The sequence below is a fragment of the Lissotriton vulgaris genome, chromosome 9 (genome assembly GCF_964263255.1).
Source record: "Lissotriton vulgaris chromosome 9, aLisVul1.2, whole genome shotgun sequence".
Taxonomy (NCBI): domain Eukaryota; kingdom Metazoa; phylum Chordata; class Amphibia; order Caudata; family Salamandridae; genus Lissotriton; species Lissotriton vulgaris.
Window position 1 is genome coordinate 717,924,840 of NC_141697.1, and position 16,157 is coordinate 717,940,996.

At 45.9% G+C, this 16,157-nt stretch overlaps 1 long non-coding RNA gene across 1 annotated transcript in view; it reads left to right on the plus strand.

Annotated features, from left to right (window-relative positions):
* LOC147692163 (uncharacterized) overlaps window positions 1-12,589 on the plus strand; it is a 37,812-nt gene extending 25,223 nt beyond the window's left edge. The window contains exons 2-3 of the long non-coding RNA XR_015300009.1: window positions 3,951-4,082; window positions 12,195-12,589. This is a non-coding gene — a long non-coding RNA (uncharacterized LOC147692163). The remainder of the gene's footprint in view (window positions 1-3,950; window positions 4,083-12,194) is intronic.
* Window positions 12,590-16,157: the final 3,568 nt, after the last annotated feature.

Sequence of the window (16,157 nt, forward strand, 5' to 3'; positions counted from 1 at the left end):
TTTAGAAAGCGGAGACCTATTAAAAATACATTTTCGCTTTAACATCATACGGTATGATATGGAAAGACCGCGTTATGACTCGGTAGTGGTGCTGAGTTTTGATTTATTACTTTTTTTTATTTATATCGGAGCTGATTGCATAATTGTAAATGTGTAACAGTCCGAAAGTATTGAATCACTGGTAACGTTTTTATGTCAGAACAATGTTCGAGGCCGCTTGTAATTGTGTACAAGCCTGGGCTGGTAATCCGATCAAGCAGCAGATCCGTAATGTGAAAGGCGGGCCTGCATCCATCTTTCAATGAAAGAGAGGGTTAGACGAGAACAGCGGTAAACACTCCCACTGTTGGATGTGGGCCTTGAGCTGTCATGGAGAGGCATCTCTTCTCCAGGCACTCGAATCCAACCCAGAGCTCAAACCCAAGTCAGTAGTGAAGGGCCCCCCATTCTCTGCTGAAGCGAATGTACTTGTTCAGACAGTTCAGTATTTTTTTAACATATAATTTTTATTATTAGGTTTTTATTAGGTCTCGCCTGTCGATGCCCCCTCCCCCGTTCCGCCCCCTCCCCTTCCCGCCGTGTCGCATTTCTCCTCCCCCCTCCCCTCTCTTCCCTCCGGCTTGTCTTCAGTACTTGCGAACCATTTACCAGTTTTTGAAAAACTTGCGAAAATGGCCCAGATTTTCTACCTTCTAAAGCTGGCAACCTTTTCTGCAGTTGGGCAGTCTTAACTTTCCCACTCTACAAATTTGAAGAAGCTAACTTTGCTTAAATGACAGTGGGTGCAGGGTCATATTTGACATTGTTTCTTTACTCTGATCGTCTTCCAAGCATAGCGAAGAGCACTGCTTATGGAGAAGTGTGAACCAGTGATCTAGTATGTTTCGTGTCATTTTCCAACCACCCAACGTGGTGCATCACGCTAGTCTAAAGTCTTGAAGTAGACGTCTCCTCTTTAAAGCCATCATTTTGCGATTTAATAGAAGTAACGCTTTTGGATTCCCCATTCCCAGATTGAAGCCTATACCCTATTAGCCTTCCTACACATCCCATACATGCAGCAATTTGTGAGCCTGTGCTAACTGCTGATCTAGAGGAGTGCCACCTCATTTTGAATGCTTTGGCATTCCTAGCACCTACGAGGCCATACCACATGCGGCCAAGTACCGATGCACAATGAGAAACCACAGCTCCTTGTTAAAGCGACATCAGCTACCATCAAGAGCCAGCAGCGTCAACAAGGGCGGCATGGGACATTTGCGGGTTAATACGTTTCAGTCTCGTTGCAGCTCTCTAAAATGAGAAGTGGTATGAAATCCATTCAAATGATTCTCACCCTCTAACACTCACCCTCACTCACCCTCACTCACACTCACCCTCACTCACCCTCACTCACCCTCACCCACCCTCAACCCCTCATCCTCACTCACCCTCAACCCCTCATCCTCACTCACCCTCAACCCCTCACCCTCACTCACCCTCAACCCCTCACCCTCACTCACCCCCACTCACCCTCAACCCCTCACCCTCACCCTCACTCACCCTCAACCCCTCACCCACCCTCAACCCCTCACCCTCACTCACCCACACTCACCCACACTCACCCTCACTCACCCACCCTCACTCACCCTCACTCACCTTCACCCTCACTCACCCTCAACCCCTCACCCTCACTCACCCCCACTCACCCTCAACCCCTCACCCTCAACCCCTCACCCTCCCTCACCCTCATTCACCCTCAACCCCTCACCCTCACTCACCCTCAACCCCTCACCCTCAATCCCTCACCCTCACCCACACTCACCCACACTCACCCACCCTCACTCACACTCACCCTCACTCACACTCACCCACCCTCACTCACCCTCACCCTCACTCACCCTCACCCTCACCCTCACTCACCCTCACCCTCACTCACCCTCAACCCCTCACCCTCACTCACCCTCAACCCCTCACCCACCCTCAACCCCTCACCCTCACTCACCCTCAACCCCTCACCCTCAACCCCTCACTCACCCTCACTCACCCTCACCCCCTCAGCCTCACCCTCACTCACCCTCAACCCCTCACCCTCACTCACCCTCACTCACCCTCAACCTCATGCTAAAGATTTACAAAAAAAAACATAAACAATTCTAAAAGCACTAACTCTAATGCTGCGAGACCTATTGCATTTCTAATGCTTGTTCTGTTTAACTTTCCAGTGGTCCTACTAATCTTTTTTTCCCCTCCCTTTATTTGTGGTTCGTCAATGGGACTAATTTGGTTCTACGTTTTTGAAGGGGACTCAGTTCGAACCCCTTCATAATTCTACTAAATGTATGTTAACTAACAAAACTGTATTTGTGGTTGCAATAACTTCTACTTGAAGGGTCTGTGATCTACATGCCCTTGGCTGTTCTTTTACTACATTTTTCCCAGACAAGTTAGTTTTGTGAGCCAGGGCTGCTTTCCTTCCCAAGGAAGTCACCCTCCTTTCTTCTTGCCCAGTTAATCACGCTCTGCATTACCCCCCGCCCCCCCCCACACACACACACACACCACCACCAAGCACAAAAGGAGCAGTTGCATCAGTTAGATCCCAGGACAGCAGTCCACTATTACCTAGGCCGCTCCAAGGCACAAATTGGATGAGCAGTTCTTTATTGGCTGCTGCAATGCAAACAAGCATTGGCATAGCCAATAGGTCTCACGTTGGGACCTTAGAAGTTTTTAGACATGCAACAGTTGATGTTGTTGCACCAAGGATATTGTGCTGCATAACTAAATACTTATAAGGTCCCACAAGCGAGACCTATTGGCTATGCCAATGCTTGTTTTTATTGCCTTATTCTTACCTTTGGTGGTTTGTTTCATTTTGGTACAGAATATTTCATTTCTGTTTCAGAGACTTTGTATTTTCCTGCCTTTCGTATCTGCTGCGTTTTTCTCGATGCCATACCCTTAAAGGGGTTATCTTGTGTTGACAATACCACAGTTCTCATACCCCTCCCTTACATAGCAAGCAATCACCCGGAATAAGCATTTCAGAATGTTCTGCTTGGGTTTTGAGATCTACTGAGACATCATTCAATAAATAGCCGCCTTAAAATCAACATGGCAGTAAGGCCAGCTTTTGACTGATTCAACATTCATTGATAGCCATTGCTCTACTAGAAAGACCTTGGAAAATCGAGATATTCGCTTCTTCAAGGATTTAAGGTGGATGAAACTGCAGCATTCAGTGAGTTAGTCTTTAACACCATCGATGCTGATGTTATTTTGCTCCTGTGCTGATATTTCTTGATTCCCATTGTTCATGACGAGCTCAGCTCGTCATGAGTGTACGAGAGGTGTACCTCATGACGAGCTGAGCTCGTCATGAGCTTCAATGGGGTTAAGATCAGGAGGGTCGTGTGGACAACTGAAGGATTCCCCACAAAATCCGAACTACCACTGAGATTAGGTGAATTTTATCAGTGAGTTCAGGCAGCTTCTTATATGACTTGAGGCAGAGAACAAACTGATATTGGGGACCTGCCCTTCCCATGATAGATGAGGGCAGTCTGGGAGGTGAAGCGTGCATCTTTCCCGTGAGCAATAAAGCAAGCGTGTCCCCATGTAAAGTTAGGATATAGAATGTTTGCCTTTGAAGGAAGTGGACCAAACTGTGAGTCCAGAGGAAACTCTTTGGTGTGCGAGTTGTGCTCCACCTGGGAGGCAAGGCGAGTCAAGTTGTAAGGTGAGACCTGAAAGTGGAATGGAACCTCCAGTGGGGGGAGAAGGTCCCAGTGGAAAGGAAGGTGTGCTCTTTTGGGGAATGAACCTAGTTTTCAGAAATTTGTCAGATCGTGAATGTGAAATGCCATGCAGTCTTGATTTTTTGACAGGTGAGGGAAATAAGTCAAGCACAATTGTTCTGTGGAAACCCAAACAATACATTTATTGGTACCTTGGTCTTCCTTCTACAGGTGGCATTTTTGAACTGGCTGCACGATGGCAGTGTGCAAAGTAAAGAGATACTTCAAGCTGTAACTGGTCTGCAGGTGGCACGTGAAATCCTGAACCGCCTGACTGGTCAAGATGAAATAGACAAATGCAAGGTGAACCTTTTTTTTTTCGGATAAGGAAAAACAAGCATTCTTATTCTTTTCGCCAGTCTGCTTTGTGCCTTATTGAGCAAAGATGGGCGTTGATAGTCCTGGCTTCTCCTCTGTGATGCTTACTTCACCAAACCCAGCGAGTGGTGGTAGGCGCATGAATCCTTCACCACTAGCTAGCTCAATCACACTGGAATTTCAAGACTCGTACTTGGGGTATTTTAGGAAAATCTCTGACCACTTTTAACTGGAGATAAAGGGGACCCTTGGTTGATTATATAGAATGTACGGTTAACTCCAAGTCACAGTTTTCAGGTAGATCAGATGGAAAAGCCTAAGAGACTTTGACCCAGAGCAAGAGAGGCAGACAGAATAAGTAGAAAGTTCAATATGGGAAACAACGACAAAGGGAAACGAGAAAATAACCTACCAAAGTAAGATAAAGAGGTAGGAATCGGGTGGTGGAAGTAAAAAGCAGTGAGGTGGAATCCATATTAGGCATTGTGCAGCAGCTCTTGTGGGCTTCTGAGAAAAACATTGGGTTCATGCACTTATTTTACAAATGAAATACTACTCAGGTGAGCTACTCCGAATAAGAGGAATAACATCTTCACTAAACAAATTACCGCATGAGGGTGGAATTTCCCCAAAGAAACCTTATGTGAGACCCTAACACACAGGTCTTCAAACTGTGGCGCGCGCCACCCTGGGGGGCGTGGGTGGGTTCCCAGGGGGGCACAAAGGCCTCTGCAAGCACATGTAAATGAAGACGCTTGGAAAAGCGGCGATCTTTATTTGCTGCATTTCCAGGCTGTCTTCATTTACTCCGAAGCTCTCAGAGTGCCTTGGGGCCAGAGGTCAGTGGGTGTCCTGCTGGGGGCTCGGCTGGGCAGTGTCTGGAGTCTTATTAGGACTCCAGCACTCCCGAGTTTTTCACAGGTCTTTAAAGACCATTTGCATACCTTTGGAAACTGGATACCGAGGCTTAGTTTTTTTTTCCCCAGTACCCCGTGGGCCGACTCTGCCTATGCCTTACATTTGTATTTTAAATTTACTGCTGTAGTGTGAAAATGCATTTCATGAAAAACAATATAAAAAAGGGTTGCCAATAGAAAAAATGCCAGCCATGTATGTTTAAAGAGCCTGCAAAGACCTTGCTTTGACACTAAATAGGGTCTTAAAAAAGTATGTATTCATTTATAATTTGACTTGATCTGTTCCTTTTATTTTCAGTCATGAAACATTCAGGCAGCCCTAGAACACATTTAAAAGTTCTTTATATTTGTTTTTCGAAGATAAGTGCTGAAAATAGGGCTTTAGGTGACTGTTTATTTTTGTACCGTCTGCAACATCAAAATAATGAGCTGGCAACCCTAATCATAAGACTGGAATTTTGTAGCAGGATCAGAACATTATTTATTTCCTTCACCCTTGATTCCCTGATTAATTCCATAATAGCAATAGTTCAAATTAATTCCATAATAGCAATAGTTTAACTTGTATCTAAAACCCTACGCCCGTCAATAACATGCTGATTAACTTCAAGTGTCTGGGAATTCGCCCTGCATTCAGACAACTCACTCCTCATTCTCACCCTTCACTTTCACGCTCACCATGCACTCGCAGCACACAGTTATGGTTTACCCACATTTGCCACATAATCCATTGTCTGCTGCTGCATAATTTGCACATTAATAAATGCAGCAACACATGTTACCTCACAGTGGAAGGCCCTTTCTAAAGGTTAACTGGTCACCTTTCTGTTGCTTATTGCTATATATGGGTGTTAATGTGGTACTTATGAGGGGCAATAAATGCCAGGACAATGTTAGCAAGTGTAAAAATAGCAAAATAGTGCAGTAATGCTATCACTAAATATGCAGCATAATAATGCTTTTGCTTGCTGCAGAATTTAGTCAACCATGCTGCATAATTTGGCCTTCTCCTGCGTATAATTCCAATGGCTCTGTGTATAGTGCTATGAGGTCCCAGCCTGTGGCAGAAAGCACTGTGAATATGTAAGTCATTATTTTAAAACAGTATTTACATACTCTAAGCTAGGCTGCTGCAATATGATGCAGTGATTGAGATAAAAACAAGTTCTTACAAAACATACTTTTTAGTAATAAGTAATCAAACTGTATCTAATGCAGACATTTTTGTAAGTGTCTCCCCTATTCCAGATCCCAGCTGATAATTCCTTTACATTACATCTAAAAAAGAATAGATCTTTGCCACCATAAAGCTTTAAGCAGATCCACTGAAATTATTCTGCAGACGAGGACAACATTATGCAGCAGGTTTAACTAAATTGTGCAGCAAGAAAAGGTAAATTATGCAGCACAATGCGCCACATTTTGTGGTTAGCATTACTTCAATATTTTGTCATTTTAACTCACAGTAACGCTGTCAGGGGAAATATTTCACCTCATTCGTACCAGTGTAGCACCCAAATACAGCAGTGAGCAACTACAAGATTACCAGTCAATCTTTGCAAAGGGCCTTCCACTGCTCCGGAACACTTTGTCACCCTTTAAGTAACTTTTGTTCCGTTTGAGCTAGAATCAAGTTTCATGTTGAAATCTGCAGATTGTGTAGCAAATGCAGTAAACTGATAATTATGTGAAAAACGCTGCTGCTGCAGAAACTCATAATTCCATAGTTTCTTTTTTAACTTTCTGCACTACCACCACACACACTTCGATTTCAAGCAGAAGCATCTCAAAGTCCGTATTAACCATTCTGGGGCAGTTTGTCTGTGAAAGCGGAGTCCATGGGGTGGCAGGTAGAGGGCCAGTAGGGTTGCATTCAGATGTAGAGCCCTAATCCTCTCGATCCTTGGGGCCTCACATTAAAGGTCTAGGTGACAGAGGAAAGAAGCGAGATTCATAGATATTGTCAAAGAGAAGGCCCAGAATAGGGAGCTCTGTATGTGGACTAATTTTTATGTTTACAAATGGCTGGAAGACCGCTTCTTCAAAGAGATATCCCAAAGAAGGGGACAATATAAGTGGTTTTGTATTTTTAAAAGGGCCATTCATTAGTGAAGCTGGCACTACTGCCAAGTGTGTAAGTGGCCACTGCTGGTTATCATAAAGGAGCAGATGCAGCAGGACTGGGGCCCAGGGATCTGGGGGGCCCACTGCATCACACTTATGACTGTCTACCTTAAAAAAAAAGGGGGGCATCAGTTTATTGTCCTTTCAAGCATTAGGACAGTGGTGATGATCCATCATGGTTGGGAAGAGGTTAAAGAGGCAGAGGAGATAGCCTGCTATTCAGGGCTGCAGTTATCATTATTGCAGCAGGTACGGTTGCATTGGGGTCAAAGAGTGTGAGGGGCTCACAACACCCCAATTATGGGGAGCACTTTGTTTGGGATATCTGATTTTGCTTGATGCACTTGCTGTTTTATAAGTCTCATATTTGGTGCATCAATCTATTTTCAAGAAGTCATTTTACAGCAAGCCAGGCCTTTTGTAATTTGTTTTATTTAAAGATTTTTTTATTTCGAGCCTACAATCATGGTTCACGTTCCTAAATTGAGAGGCTAAAAGAGAAGTATAACTCCTCCTTGTCTTGGGGACAGGTTCGTCAATTGGGGTGGACAGTCAGGTCGCTTTGACGCAGATCCGGTGCATTTTGAAGCATTTCTTCTCCTGTTTGAACATGTTTGTATTATTACAAATGACTTCTCGTCAGTAATGCTCTTTCTAGTGGGTCCTCTGTCTAGCCATAGATTCCTCACCAGGTGCCAGACTGGAGCTGGGAATCTTCATCCGCAGTGCTGCTGCATGCCAATAAAATGCCAATAAGATTTCCGTAGTTACTCCATCCGAATCAGCCTGAATGATTTAGTATTAATGGGTGTAGCAGTGCCCCCCCCAGCATCTTTCTTAATGCAAGCTGATTCTTCGCTGAGAAAAAGTATGCGAGGCCATGCAAAGGTGCAGGCTCCTGGCCCCCACCAGATGCCTACCAACGCTCCTGATAGATCTGCCTGGTGAATAGTAGGAAGTTAAGGTCGGGCCCTGCATAGACACTCAAAGTGAGGCATTTGTAGTAAGACGGGACTGGCAGTGAGTGGGTTCTCAAGCGCTCTGTTACATGACACGAAGGGTTTCGGGTGGTTACTGAGTGCCTCCCATAGAACAGGTCTAAGTAGCTAAGGGTGTGTGTGTGTGTGGGGGGGGGGGGGGGGGATTATAAGCGCTCAAGTTAAGGGTCGTGAGATGTAGTGAATACTTCGGAGGTACACATACACTCAGTGGGGTAGCAAGCACTTTGGCCGCCCCTCCGCGGGGGAGGGGAGAGGCTGCCACCCCCAAAACTCGCACCGCCCTATTGGGGCCTTTGCTACGCCACTGCATACACCAGAGAAAGCCAGCATACTCCAGCCGAAGGCTGGCTCTAAACTAAGGGAATGACTACTCTTCAGACAAGCATTGGAAATGCAATAGGTCTCGCATTAGGAAAGTTTGAGCGATTGTTATTGTAAATGACACTTTTTTATTTATGTGTTGGTTTTGAAAATAGCTTTGTCAGTTACAATGTCAATAGTTTTAACTTTCGCAAATGTGACACCTATAGCATTTGTGATGCAATGTGTGTTGTATGTACGTGACTTAGATGTATTGATATTACAAATAACAATGGCTTTTATTTTTGTAAATAATTAATACTTAAATAAAAGTTATTGTAATTTATAATGGCAATACCTTAAACGTTTGTAAATAACTTTTGTGAAGATTATGTTCAGTATATTTTATTGTGACGAAAATCCAAGAACATTGCATTTGCACCTACACACACACAGAGCCACACACACACACACACACACACACACACACACACACACACACACACACACACACACACACACACACACACACACACACACACACACACACACACACACATACACACATAGATGTGGTGGTGGTGGATGTGTTGGTGGATGTGGTGGTGGATGCGGTGGTGGATGCGGTGGTGGTCATGGATGCGGTGTTGGTGGATGCAGTGGTGGTGGATGCGGTGGTGGATGCGGTGGTGGTGGATGCGGTGGTGGTGGATGCGGTGGTGGTGGATGCGGTGGTGGTGGTGGATGTGGTGGTGGTGGATTTGGTGGTGGTGGATGTGTTGGTGGATGTGGTGGTGGATGTGGTGGTGGATGTGGTGGTGGATGTGGTGGTGGATGTGGTGGTGGATGTGTGGTGGATGTGGTGGTGGTGGGTGTGATGTATGTGGTGGTGGTGGGTGTGGTGAAAGTGGTGGTGGATGTGGTGGTGTATGTGGTGGTGTTGGATGCGGTGGTGGTGGTGAATGTGGTGTTGGTGGTGGATGTGGTGGTGGTGGTGGATGTGGTGGTGGTGGTGAATGGGGTGGTGGATGTGGTGGTGGATGTGGTGGTGGTGGATGCGGTGGTGGTGGTGATGGTGGATGTGGTGGTGATGGTGGATGTGGTGGTGGTGGTGGTGGTGGATGGGGTGGTGGATGTAGTGGTGGTGGGTGTGGTGGATCTGGTGGCGGTGGATGTGGCGGTGGATGTGGCTGTGGATGTGAAAAGTGTGAGCTTTTGGTGTGTAAAATGTAAATACATTTTATTTTTTGTTTATGGATCTACAGATGAGCACAAACAATGAGCTATGGAAGGAAAGGGCTCTACAGATTAGCACTGAAACAGTTAAGGAAGGAAAGGGCGCTACAGAGGAGTACTGAAACTAGCTTAGTTAGGAGAGGGTTCTGCAGAAGAGAGCAGCATCAACAAACTTAGGAAGCAGAGGGCTCTACAGATAAGCACAGAAACAACTAGCTTAGTTAGGAGAGTGTTCTGCAGAGGAGGGTCGCATCAAAAACTTAGGAAGGAGCAGGATCTACGGATGAAACTTGAAATGCACAAAACGGCATGCTAGCACCTTCAGAGCTGAAGGTAAACTACAGTGTTGTATTCGATTTAGCTTGGCTAGGCTTCAAGTGAAGAGTGGCCTTCAAAAATGCGTTTTATCGGCAACCAAGGATAAGAGACGAGCTAAGGCACATGCATGACGTGTTGCGACAACCTAACTGGTCACGTGTGATTATATTAATTTCAGGTTCACAGAGAAATATTTAGGCAGTGCACCCAGGCTTACAGTCGTGATTCGGGTGGGGTGACAACAAGTGAAAAGGTTAAGAACCGCGGGCGTACTGTATTGCTTGGGTTGTGCATCAAGCAGCGCCCACAGTCTGAACTTCCGACAGCACATACCAACAAAGCTTGCCAGAGGCGCGGCGCCCGTCTCGTCCCCGATGCAGAGGGCTCTACCTCGGTGACCCTTACGACTCAAGCCAGGTGTGCAACAGTCACAAGTGACGCAATTCCAACATTCTCGTTTGAAGAACAAGTCTGTTTAAATTCAGCTACGTACGTGCTATAACGAGGGAAAAGGAGAGTCCACTTGAACAGAACGAACTATGTAAATTAATAAACTGATACAAACTTGAATTCTGGCGAAATGCAGACTGGTGATGGCAGAATAAAACGAGAAAGCAAGCTTGCTTAACAACATTCAAGCATACACAATGCAAGAATTCACATAATTGCCCGAAAATACGCAAAGATAGAAGAAGACGGAGGGAAGGCAGAGAAGGGGAGGGGGGAGGAGAAATGCGACACGGCGGGCAGGGGAGGGGGCGGAGCGGGGAGAGGGTGTGAAAGCAGCAGGGGCCTGGAGTGCCATACGTCGTCTTCATGTCATGTTAGATAGGGGGTGGCCTCCCCCAACCAAACAAGCTTGGTTAATCCTCGAGCTGGAATAAACGCCACACATCCTGTTGTTGCCAAAATATGGCGTTTCTCTATCTCGCATCTTTAACTTGCTACGTACGTGCTATAACGAGGGAAAAGGAGAGTCCACTTGAACAGAACGAACTATGTAAATTAATAAACTGATACAAACTTGAATTCTGGCGAAATGCAGACTGGTGATGGCAGAATAAAACGAGAAAGCAAGCTTGCTTAACAACATTCAAGCATACACAATGCAAGAATTCACATAATTGCCCGAAAATACGCAAAGATAGAACAAGACGGAGGGAAGGCAGAGAAGGGGAGGGGGGAGGAGAAATGCGACACGGCGGGCAGGGGAGGGGGCGGAGCGGGGAGAGGGTGTGAAAGCAGCAGGGGCCTGGAGTGCGGCTGAGGGAACGGAAGAAATGCGACACGGCAGGCAGGGGAGGGGGCGGAGTGGGGGTGTGGGAGGAGTGCGCCTGGGGGAGGCAGGCGGCTGGGGGCATGTGCACGCGCTTTCAAGCTCAATGCGCATGCGCATTGAGCTTGAATTTCACGGGCACTGCAAGGAATCGCCACGATTCCTTGCAAGTTGGTTAAAGAGTGTTAAGCCCCCATAGTCTCGCAAGCTCGATGCGCATCGACAGGCGAGACCTAACAAAAAGTGGTAAATGTATGTATGATGATAGTACCCCCTTCCAACAGCAGTGGTGCCCGAATTCAGTAAAGTCTCGGACAGACGAGTATTCCTAATAGGAGAGCAAACAAACTGGAGGTCGGGGGTGCGTTAAAGAGAGGCTCAGTGGCGCTTGCTCGGTTATGAAAATCCGTATAAATGAGCGCCTTTGATTTCACACCAGCTGTGTCTAATTTAGTTTATCGAGCCTCTATTGTGCAGAGCTGATTGTATTCTGACGCTCTTTTCCACGACCAATAATATTTTAGGGAATATTTTGTGGTAATGTGGTGCCCTCTTGTGGCAGTTTGGGATGTATTGCTTGCCGTGGCTCAATGGAGCACCGATGAGCCTATTGAGGCCTCCACCTGTCTCTGCCCCGCAGCCAAGTGTCACATACGTTCTTACAGGCCCATACTTAAAAATGCCGTGGCTCTGGAAAAATGCGATTTTCAGATATTTGGGGACTGGAGTTCGAATCGTAAATCGTCCTCACATCGAATATATGGGGAGGTTTCTATGCCTCGCTCCCAAGTTCCGGGAGAGGCATAGAAATACCAGAAGGCACAGGAATGGTTAGCCTACCGATCGCGTGAACACTTTGCTTTGAATTACCTTGGTCAGTGTACATGAATTGCCCAGTGAAATGTCTGTTTTTTTTGTCTTATAGAAGGAATGCATTGCATCAATTGCTGATTACGTCTCGAAGCATCCCCGAGCTACTCCGCAAGAACTGAACAAAGTGGTGGAACAGAACGTCGTCCTGTTTGCTGCCAAGATACAGGCTTCCACTTAACAAGCCCCGGCATGGACAGAGCAGCAAGGAGCGCCATGGCACCACTTCATTTATCTACGCGGTCTTGCAGTGGGGATATCACTGTCCAGAATCAAAGCGTTCGCCTTTGTTTCATGCACTGCCCGCTATCAGGAGTCTGTCTCGCCCGGGAAAAATGTGGGCATTTGGTCTTGTCAAACGTTGGGCAAAACCAGTCACGTCTTTAATTGTATGAACTATTTTCAGTTGTAATGCGAGCAGAAAAGAACAAATAAATAATGTAAAATGTATCCATTTCGTAATAACCTGCGCCTGATCGTGTGCTGCCGCACATTGGTTAGAACATTTTAATTGCAACGGCTGTGCTTTCAATGCTTGCATTCCCCCAGACCCTCTTTAATACAAGTGTGAGAAGAGTTACTCCTCTGTTGTCGACTGTATTGAGCGGAATGGGCAGATTCGTGTATGATAAGCACACAGATATTGAGGGGTTCGGTTAGTCGAAGTAAGATCACAAGAAAGGGTTAGGTTTGAGGAAGAGAAGGTGATTCCGAACAGTTGATAGACTGGGCGTGCAAATCATTGTCCCCAGTCTATTTTTCCCCTCTCCATCGGGGAGGTGCCAGATGCCTGGATATGTGCTTCCGGTTGTTGTACTCTGCAGACAGGACACCACTTTTCTGCATTTGTTTCGGTTTCAAGAAAGTCATTGAATCCAAAAAAATGATGTGTGTTTTTAGCAATTATTTTAGGCTAAGCTTATCGGACAGCACAAGCTGTCTGGTTGCCAAAAAAACAAACTTTGGGGCTTACGAAGAATTTAAAGGGGCTTATAGCCCACGCATTACTTACCACTAGTTGGCTTTGTCAGTTTTCATTTGCTCCTTTCATACTCGATGGCTTTCCTTGCCCATCCTGTTTTTGTCCCTCACCCTGGACATACAACTTATCTGAACCGCTGCCTTCTATCCTTTGCTGCTCACTTTTAGGGAAGTACTTTTTTTTCTATTTGCCTAAGCAGTCAATGAGTACATTTGTTTTCGTGCCCCCCCCCCTTCTGTTGTTCTTAACTCCTTGTCAAATACCTGCTTTGCTGTCTCCCTCATGTTGCAAGCGCTCCCATGTGCTTATCTCAAACCAAACACACTCCCTCTGCCTGCACTCATGTGCTTCTTCCACCCTTTGTTGCACTCCCTCGTGTCCTTATTTTGTTTAAAAAAAATAAACAAATCTTCAGCTTGTATAGGGGAGTGGGTGGGTGGGTGGGACGGACTAGACAGCAAATTTCCGCAAGTCGCAGCACACCCCAAACAGCAGTTGTTTGGGATGGCCCAATGATGAAGCATGTCACCTAGGGGCAACCCTGGGGGAGTGAGGGGACTCAAGAAAAACATTATCTTTTCTTTGGACAGGGGGTCTTGTTTTTTCACGCATTCAGCGGAATCCCCATTCCCTTGGTTAGGTTTTTTTAATCTGACAATTACAAATTATTTGTGAACTGCACCAACACCTTAGCCAACCCCCCCTCAAAAACAGTTTTAGCCCTACTTTTTCATTTGGGGAAAAAATATGAATAATCATCTCAGATCGATAAATAATATATATAAAAAAAATGCATCACTTTCTAGGCATGTAGCCGTAATGACATGTGGGCGCACACAAAATATGTCGACGTTTGTCCAGCTTCCTTTTGGTCATGCTTCTCAGCGTCACCTAAAAGGCATTGAAAACGCCAATAGGTCCCAAAGACAAGACCTGTTGGCTTTGCCAATATTATTTATTTTTACATTAGTGAGGGCCACGCAGTTCGTTTGAGAATAAGGTTGGACATAAACCACCATTACAATTAAAGCATTCACAATACCAAAAGGCTGGCAGTCAGCACCAGACCTATAATTCCAGAATGCTAGGGGGATAAATGCATATCCTGAAACAGCTGACCAAACACCAGGCTCACCAAGGGAATAAAGTGCCTCATCTGCAGTGGTGGCTTGGGGGCAGCTGAAGCGCTAAACTTGTAATTACCCACTTTTGAGACAAGGACAAATGTAATGACAGATTTATCAACCAGGGCCAGCGTCATGATATATCACTGCCTTTCAACGAAGCATTTACCCATGCCCTTATGGCGACAGGGTCAAAGACATGCCCACAAGTCATTCGACCTCTTCTAAGCGACATAAAGTGGCTGCAGGTGATCTGTACTTCCTAACCAAAATCTCACACCGGAAAGACTGATAATTCAACACGTAAGATGAATTCAAATTCCTTTACAACAAATCCTGCAGATATAAAATTAAAATAAACGTATGCCTTCAGACACAATGTTCTCTTATGGCTCCTGTAGCCTTTAGATCTATCAAAGCAGTTTGTCTCACAAGTAGGTACACCTATGCATTGTGGGATATGGCCAGGGAGACTTGCTGGCAGTCCCCAATGATCTCATTGCCTCTTTTCCCCCAAAAGGTACAAGAAGCATCCACGTGTGTACTGTGAGCAGGCCTAGAAACTACTGATTGCATAAGCAGAGCTATTGTCATTAGTGTGGTGCTCATGCAGCACACTTGGATGAAATTAACTGGGTTTTTAGGGGACATGAAAGCATCCTTAATAGACATGCCCTGTGAAATTGTCAGGCTATCTACAACAATATAGGAAGGTTAGAGGCTACTCCAGGAGTTTGGCCTCCAGACAACTCCAGCCTACCCAACAGGTACAACAGCACTCAATCAAGCAATTTTGCGGCCAAGGGCGTGGCTACAGCTGAAACGGTCTGCACCCCCAGGGACAGCAATCAACCATTTTTTCCTCCTTTGCTTTAGTTTGCACTCCCAGTCAGTGCCTGCCCGACAGGAGACTGAATATTACATTTCCTACCTGGGTGAAGATTCATCACAGGTGGGCCATACAAACTGTTCAAAGGGGCTGTGTCCTGTCATTCATTTCTTCCCCATACCATTGTCCTCCAATGCAAGAATAGCTTTCAGAGAAGGACTCCACCAGGGTGCCATTCAGCAGGTGCAGGACTCAGAGGGTAGAACTATTCTGTTTGTGCTATTTCCTTATCCCGCGAGGCCTCGGACCCATCTGGTAACATCACCCACTGAATGTCTTTTTGAGGCAGACAAGTTAAAAAATGATCATTTCAGCTCAGGACTTTTCAGAGCCGGACCGAAGACACTGGATGGTTCACTGGACCTGCAGGACATTCATTTCTATAGTACCATCATGCAATCCTACCAGTGTTCTCTGTGAGCCTAGAACACTTACTTTGTCAGGTTCCCTTTTGACCTTCCCTCCGGTGGTCACAAAAGTGATGGTGTGGTCGCTGCCCACCTTCAGATGCTGGTGATCCATGTATTTCCGTAAATCGGCAACTGGTTGTTTAAGACAAGCTTGATGCAGTCAGTAACAGACCACCTCCAGACGAAGGCTAAATTCCAGACATCTTTGGGGTTTTCAATCCACGATCCAAAGTCACACCTGTGCTCCATCCACACCTTTTTTGAGGGTTGTCCCAGGTACAGTGGCGTTCAATGCCTTTCAAACCCACAGTGAGTCTGGGACATTCAGGATTTGAACCCAATGTTTTAGGCTCACTCCTGAGTGAGGATGGCACTGACGCTTCTTGGACTCTTATTCCCAAACTCCATTTGAGGGCCCTGCAACAGAACCTCAGGTTTCAGTCGAACCAGCATTAGGGCTGCCTCTCCGACTCCAGCCAGATCTTGCAATAGACAACACAGCGTTTTCAGTGGTAGCAGACACACACTGACCTGCAGTAGGCCACTGTCCCTTTCCCCACAAATAATAATAATAATAATAATAATAGGGGGTTTTGTAAAGCGCTTGGTGACG